This window comes from Aegilops tauschii, chromosome 7 (genome assembly GCF_002575655.3).
Source record: "Aegilops tauschii subsp. strangulata cultivar AL8/78 chromosome 7, Aet v6.0, whole genome shotgun sequence".
NCBI lineage: Eukaryota > Viridiplantae > Streptophyta > Magnoliopsida > Poales > Poaceae > Aegilops > Aegilops tauschii.
In genome coordinates this window covers 46,214,127-46,221,415 of record NC_053041.3, presented here as the reverse complement: position 1 = coordinate 46,221,415, position 7,289 = coordinate 46,214,127, and the positions used below count along the sequence as shown (strand labels likewise).

The following is a 7,289-nucleotide window of genomic DNA, read 5'->3' as shown; positions in this document are numbered from 1 at the left end:
TATATATATGTGTAACCTAACTTACTATTTGGTGCTCTCCTTCATTTCTCATTTCTCCCTTAATTTGGTTTGGGCAAAGATTTTGTTAATGTGGCTAGAATTCAGATGTGCCGATGCATCATGATGACCTTCTAGTGCAGGGAATTACGAATGTTGTTCCAGAAAGATTAGAATTCGCCAACGACCGCTTCGGTGAAAAGATGAGAGGACAGAGTTGCGACATACCACAGTAGCTGGTGGACGCGATGCCCTGCAGCATGCAGGTGGCAATGTAGCAAGGCTTACTGGTTCTTTGCAAGAGCAGTTTAGTTCTGTTTGTCGAGCTCGTCCCTGGAGCCTCCCTCCTTACATTATATATAGCCACGTGCTCCATTTTAGCTAGGTACATCATTGTCCATGATAATGAGCAGTATGTGCCGAACAGAGGTATATGTATGCGACTATTCTATATGAAATGAATTCCTCTTTGATGCTCTTACTGTACTAGTAGTTGACTGGTGACAAGATATGTGCTTACAAAATAGACTCGACTCATGTTATTTTATTTGTGCGGGCATATCCAACATGGTGCTGTTAGAGCATTATAAGTCTACTAGAACCCTAGCTTCTTATTTTCTTACGGACATATATCATTGCAAAAGTAACTAACTAGAATGGTGTGGTGATGGCCTTGTTGAGCCTTCTGAAGGAAGACCCAAAATGGGCTTCCAGAGCATGTGACTGAAGCTACTGCACTAGCTTGCTCATACGTTACAAATGTGTGTGTCAGCACTCATACTGTCTCAAGTAGGTTGGGGCAGGGGACTGGAAAATCTTCACGAAATACCAAATTATTCCTACGATGTTCCTTTGAATGTAAAAATGTCCCTATTATGCACTGTTCGATAACAAATCGCTTCCTTGACTGGCTATCTGGCAGTCTTCTAGGATTGAAGGTATGTACCCATTAATCAATAATGATTAAAAATAGAACTGTCTAATGATATAAATTCCTCAACAACAGAAGTACATACATACTATGAGAGGACACATTCGTTTGAAAGCAGGTAACAACTAACATAATTCAGGTTGCTCAAGTAATCTTGATTGTCTCAATGTCTTCCGCATGATACTAGATGAAACCATGTGGAAGCTTTGTAGAAGTTGTGGTTGTTCGTGCCCCGGTTGACAAACTAGCTGCACATTTCATAAAAATAGTATGAATATAGAAATATCAAATAATGGAAGAACACATTAATTCAAACAAGTCACAAACATCTATGTCAAATAAAAATAAGAAATCATGACCATTTTAATATGAATTAATGGTTTCAATCTATATTGGCCTCCACATTCGCTCTAGGTTGTTGTGTTAATAAAATTCTACATTCTAACCATGAGCAACAAATGTTCTTCACCCAACAACAACATTAATAATAGATAGTATATATTTATTAAGATAACAACTCTAAAATAGGAAGGTGTGTTAAGCTTATTGGTTATACAATTAGGAATCATCATGAACAATCTGATTGTTTGAGTCGTTGCATTTTGTAATGAAATTCTTCTCAAAATACTACTGACATAGATGACTGAAGGCAGTTACAAGTGGTATCCTCGCACAATAAGGAAAACCTATGTGGCAAGAAGAATTACTTGAAGTTTGCGCCTTCGTCCTTTGTCTTTTAGTGGGCCATCTATAATCTGCAGAAATTATGCTCAGCTTAATTTATAATCTTGCTCTAAACATAAATAAACAAACAAAACATCAAGAAAAAGGATTAACTGTGAGAATACAATAGAACAATACATATATGCAAGTATACACTATGAGAGTTACTTTCACAAGAATATCATTACACATAACTACCTTGATGTATGCTTTTGGATATTAAATCATCACCCAAATAATGCTGGCACAAAAGATGGCGAGTATGTCACAATATTAAATGCTACCAACAAGTTACATCCTCTATGAGGTATATACAAATTATGTTATTTTACAAGAAGAATTCTTGAAGTTGTGTCCGTCATGATTCTTCTTTTAGACATGATGATATGCAACTATTTCATGAAGCACTGTAAAACTATGTATCTGCAACCATGAGGAGGTCCCCATGAACAGTTATATAAAACCTTATCTTACCTCGCAAAAAAAACTTTTTCTTTATCATGTCATGAGTAACCTAAATGTCATTGCAAATATTAATTCATGTAAACTAGGATAGTACTGGCTAATTGTGTTGTGTATGTGGACATTAATGTCTATTTTTCTCTCCATGAATATTTATTATATTTCAGTTTCAGTTAGATTTCTCTCTATAGTAATAATAGTAGACAAAATAATATCCAAATGCATGGCCAACTGGACATACCCTGAAGATTGTTCGTAGAAGTATCAGATGATCTCTGTGCAAAAATAGGATACCGTGTCAAATTAATACTTTAAAGTTAATACAAAAAACATATACATCTTCGCATAATTACTATATGTTTGAAAGTCAAGTATTTAGGCACCTTCTGAACTGGCTTCCCTTTCACAGTTCCATTTCGTATGAACTCAATAACGTTGCGTTTGGAGTAAAATTTGTGACTATATTCCTTATGAAGGTAATACTGAAATAAGCAAAACAATATACTTAATTTGTCATATAATATATGATTTGACACTGTAATCAAGGAGAAAAATGTTCTTGTGATATCGCACCATAAGGCGTTGTATACTACAAATTGTCCCATTTTCTTTATTATATTCACGTGGTGCATGTTCATATGAATTATGGTTAAATGATATAATGAACGAGGATCAAAATGTGGTTGAATAGATCAAACTAAAACTATTCATGGACTACCCGGCCAAGAGGCCCGAGCCCAAAGCCCGACATCTGGGGTAGGCTTGGGCTTCAATTTCTCGCCCGAAGCGCGGCCTAAAAGCCCGAAATGGAAACAAATGTATATTTTATTCAAAATATAGGTATATAATATCATTTTAATATCCCAAATATAATTAGTTAAATTGAGAAGCCATTGTCGATGTGCTTTTAGCCGGGCCAAGCCGGGCTTGGGCTTGGATTGTTGACTCCAGGCTTTGTGAAGCCCGACCCAAACCCGACCCAGCCCGTAGTATGATCTGGTTTAGATCAAACTCATATTGGTTGAAAGTGGGAGGTTTTCCCTTCTTCAGCGAATTCAATTGTATAGTTTAATGCGAAAGAATTAGAGGTAGATGCACTATTTTTGGAAAAATGGATATTCATCATCGGAACAGATTGTAAAACATAGCATGAATAGCCGAACATGTGTGAATTATTTTAACCAGTCACTACAAGAAACTTCTACAATAACTTGAAACCATTGTTAGTAGATCAAAGGAAAAAGGATGGGATAGTTGATAAAAAAATGCCATGTGTTTTGGTCGTCCATGCAGACCCTATTGGTATGTTGATAAAAAAATGCCACGTGTTTTGGTCGTCCATGCAGACCCTAATTTGTATGCTCTCTGGTGTGCACCCATAGAGAATACCATTATCGATCACATTCCATTTGTTGCATCATTGCTACTTTAGGTTTGCCATGCCGCCATATCCTTCTCCAGAACAATCTGTTCCAGTCAGGTAACCTTCACAACATCCAGGAATGGCGAGACTTATCAATATCTTTAGTGCATCCTAGCAGAAGGCCAAAAGCCGAGATCCTCACAGATTGGTGTCTTATGACTGCTAGTACATTTTGATATAGTGCAAAAACAAGATTCAGTCAGTGTCTATAACAACACGGTAGAATGTGCAACAGCAAGTGGCGGAGCTTCATGTAGACCAATAGGGGCCATGGCCCCCCTTAATTTTTGCACCCATCAATGAATATACTATATTTTAAGCCTAACTAGTGTTTAAACTAGATATTTGCCCCTCCTTCCCATTTAATTTGCTCCCCTTCAAGTAATGGCCCTCTTGGATTATGCTCAAGCTCCGCCACTGGCGGCACCACCGCATTCATGAGCCATTTTAACATGCTTCCTCTTACCCCATCTTTTCACATGGGAGTTAAGAAGGTAAGATTTAGTCAAGTCCACTACTTAATGCACTCAATGACTCAGATTTACTTTATACTCTTACGTCTCATGTGAAAAGGGGAGGTAAGAGGGAGCATGTTAGAAAAAACCTCCGTAGTCATACAATAGCACATGAGGAAATTGAGATGTTAACTGATTTCTATCAACCACACAAGTGGCCATGAGTTTTTTTACATATATGCATGGTTGTGCTTAAAAAATACAAGTTAGTGTGATAACAAATGCATAAAATCATTTTGATGCAAAGGCTGAAAATTTATCAGGTAATTGAAGCAAAACACAATGTCATCTTTTGGAGAACCTAGGATCTAATTCGTTCATCATTTGGTCTGAATGCCCATCAAGCAAACAGTCCTTATGTTATGAGATGATTAACACACAATGAAAATTATTTGATGACAGAGCACACCAGAACATGTGTAGATACTAACCTCTTCATGCTTCCCACTTGCCTGAAATTGTTTGAGAGCTGTCCACACCTTTTTGCCTGAATCAATTTTCTCCAGCCACTCAGGGTAAATTTGTATGCAGTCTCGGCACTGTGCCACTAGAACAGAATCTGACCTGGCAGCATGCCTCTCAGTACGAGAGGCAGAATCAATTTCCAAGCTGCGCATATAACCATGACTGTTAGATCTCGCCGTGGTATTCTCTCCTACAGCAGGCAATACCATAGCAGATTCTCCCTCTAGGTCTCCATCCTGGGTTTGGCTACCACCATACAGGATCCCCACATAACCCTCACTGATTGTTCTCTCGCTGTCACTTGAATCTGTTGCTAGCAATACCATAGAAGATTCTCCTTCCAGGTTGCCATCGTGGGTTTGGCTACCACCATACATGATCCCCACATAACCCTCACTGATTGTTCTCTCACTGTCACTTGAATCTGCTGCTATTTCATGATTAGGCGCCACTTGTCCCACGGTGATTTTATCAGCAGGTGCGGATGGTGTTTTGCCAATAGCTCCTTTTCGATCTTGCACTAACTACTAATTACAAGCTTAATAAGATTAGGACGCAGAAACAAGATGTGGGGCATATATTCAAGGATGGTAGATTGAAGCAAACCTGATTTCCCAAGTGTAGAATGGCGAGATGATTGGAGTGAATTTTCCTGCTGATATGGGAATAAGATGGGAGTGTGATAGACAAACATAAAATTTAGATCTGAAATTGTGTTCTGCCCAGGAATATAAAGGGGAGTGAAACCATGTTGCATGCTTTGCACAGCTAATACAGCATGTTTTCACCAGCAGAGTATAGCTAGCATATATTAATTCATTAACTACTTGTTGCTAAAAATATTTTTGCTAGGATATATCCTCGTGTTCACACAATTATCCAAACATACTCCCGTCTGTATACATAGTATAAAACCTGGATCAAATGCGGATATTATTAGGGGAAATATTGATTACTACCATATAATTGGTGTCAAAATTTATTACATGCTAAAATAGTATTTTTGCGAATTTTTCTTAAATAGTTATCTATATAGTTATTTTTTGCGTGAGAAACTTCCAATATATTCATCTTCAATCATGGCAGTACAAAGAATACCAGAGATTCGAAAAATTACATCCAGGTCCATGGACCACGTAGCGATGACTACAAGCACTAAAGTAAGCTGTGCATCGCCATCACCCCCTCTGTCGCTGGAACCGGGCAAACCTTGTTGTAGTTAATAGTCAGGAAGTTGTCGTGCTAAGGACCCATAGGACTAGCGCACCGAAGCAGCAACCATCGTCGATGAAGAAAGTCATTGATCGGAAGGATCAATAGTATAAACACCACAAAGACGAACAAAGACCGTGTCCAAACAAATCCACCGAAGACCAACACCGACCGAATCCTGCGAAATCCGACAGAGACACACCTCCACACGCCCTCCGATGATGCTAGAGGCACCATCAAGATAGGGATAGATCATGGGAAACATTATTCCTACTGAGATACATCCCAGCCGCAACACAGCTCCAGCAAGACATTGAACCAAACAAGAATGAGAGCGGGTTCCCTCCCGCCAGCGAGGGTGTGAGGTCCTACTCACCTTCATGGCCCAAAGGCCATCGGAGATGGGGCGGACCAGCTACGGCGCCGATGGGAGGAGGAGAAAAGCATGTGACCTTTTCTTGTGGAGGAGGAAAAAGAAGGCAAAATATAGTTATGTATATACTTATTGGTCGTTAACACAAAAATGTGGCATATATCAAGTTTGTATTTCACAAAATGTAATACACAAAGTTGGCCCAACCAAGCATGCACACATATACATAAAACACTTCACTAACAACCAAGCATGCACACATATACTGATTTGAAGGAAATATGCCCTAGAGGCAATAATAAAGTTGTTATTTTATATTTCCTTATTCATGATAAATGTTTATTATTCATGCTAGAATTATATTGATCGGAAACCTTAATACATGTGTGATTACATAGACAAACACTATCTCCCTAGTGAGCCTCTACTTGACTAGCTCGTTGATCAAAGATGGTTAACGTTTCCTAACCATGGACATGAGTTGTCATTTCATAATGGGATGACATCATTAGGAGAATGATGTGATGGACAATGCCCATCCGTTAGCGAGGTGATGTATTACAGAAAGAGTAAGAGACTTGCTGGTAACGAGATTGAACTAGGTATGCAGATACCGACGATCGAATCTCGGGCAAGTAACATACCGATAGACAAAGGGAATAATGTATGTTGTCACAACGGTTCGACCGATAAAGATCTTCGTAGAATATGTAGGATGCAATATGAGCATCCAGGTTCTGCTATTGGTTATTGACCGGAGAGGTGTCTCGGTCATGTCTGCATAGTTCTCGAACCCGTAGGGTCCGCACGCTTAACGTTCGATGACGATATTGTATTATATGAGTTATGTGATTTGGTGACTGAATGTTGTTCGGAGTCCCGGATGAGATCACGGACATGGCGAGGAGTCTTGAAATGGTCGAGAGGTAAAGATTGATATATAGGATGATAGTATTCGGACAATGGAAGTGTTCTGGAATGTATCGGGTATTTATCGGAGTATCGAGGGGGGTTATCGGAACCCCTGGGGAATATATGGGCCATATGGGCCATGAGAGGGGAGCACACCAGCCCACAAGGGGTGGCGCGCCCCCCTATGGCAGGTGGCCGAATAGGAGAAGGAGAAGAGGGGGTTCAGCCTCCCTTCTATCTCTTCTTCCCCTTCCTTTCTTCTACGGTGGAAAAAGG

The 7,289-nt window shown here is 39.4% G+C and overlaps 1 long non-coding RNA gene across 1 annotated transcript; it reads right to left on the bottom strand.

Annotated features, from left to right (window-relative positions):
- Window positions 1-814: 814 nt before the first annotated feature.
- LOC120968549 (uncharacterized) lies at window positions 815-4,660 on the bottom strand. The gene is made up of 5 exons (XR_005763100.1): window positions 4,483-4,660; window positions 2,497-2,595; window positions 2,355-2,388; window positions 1,636-1,683; window positions 815-1,176 (listed from the first exon to the last, which is right to left on the bottom strand). It is a non-coding gene; the product is annotated as an uncharacterized lncRNA (long non-coding RNA).
- Between the last annotated feature and the right edge of the window lie 2,629 nt (window positions 4,661-7,289).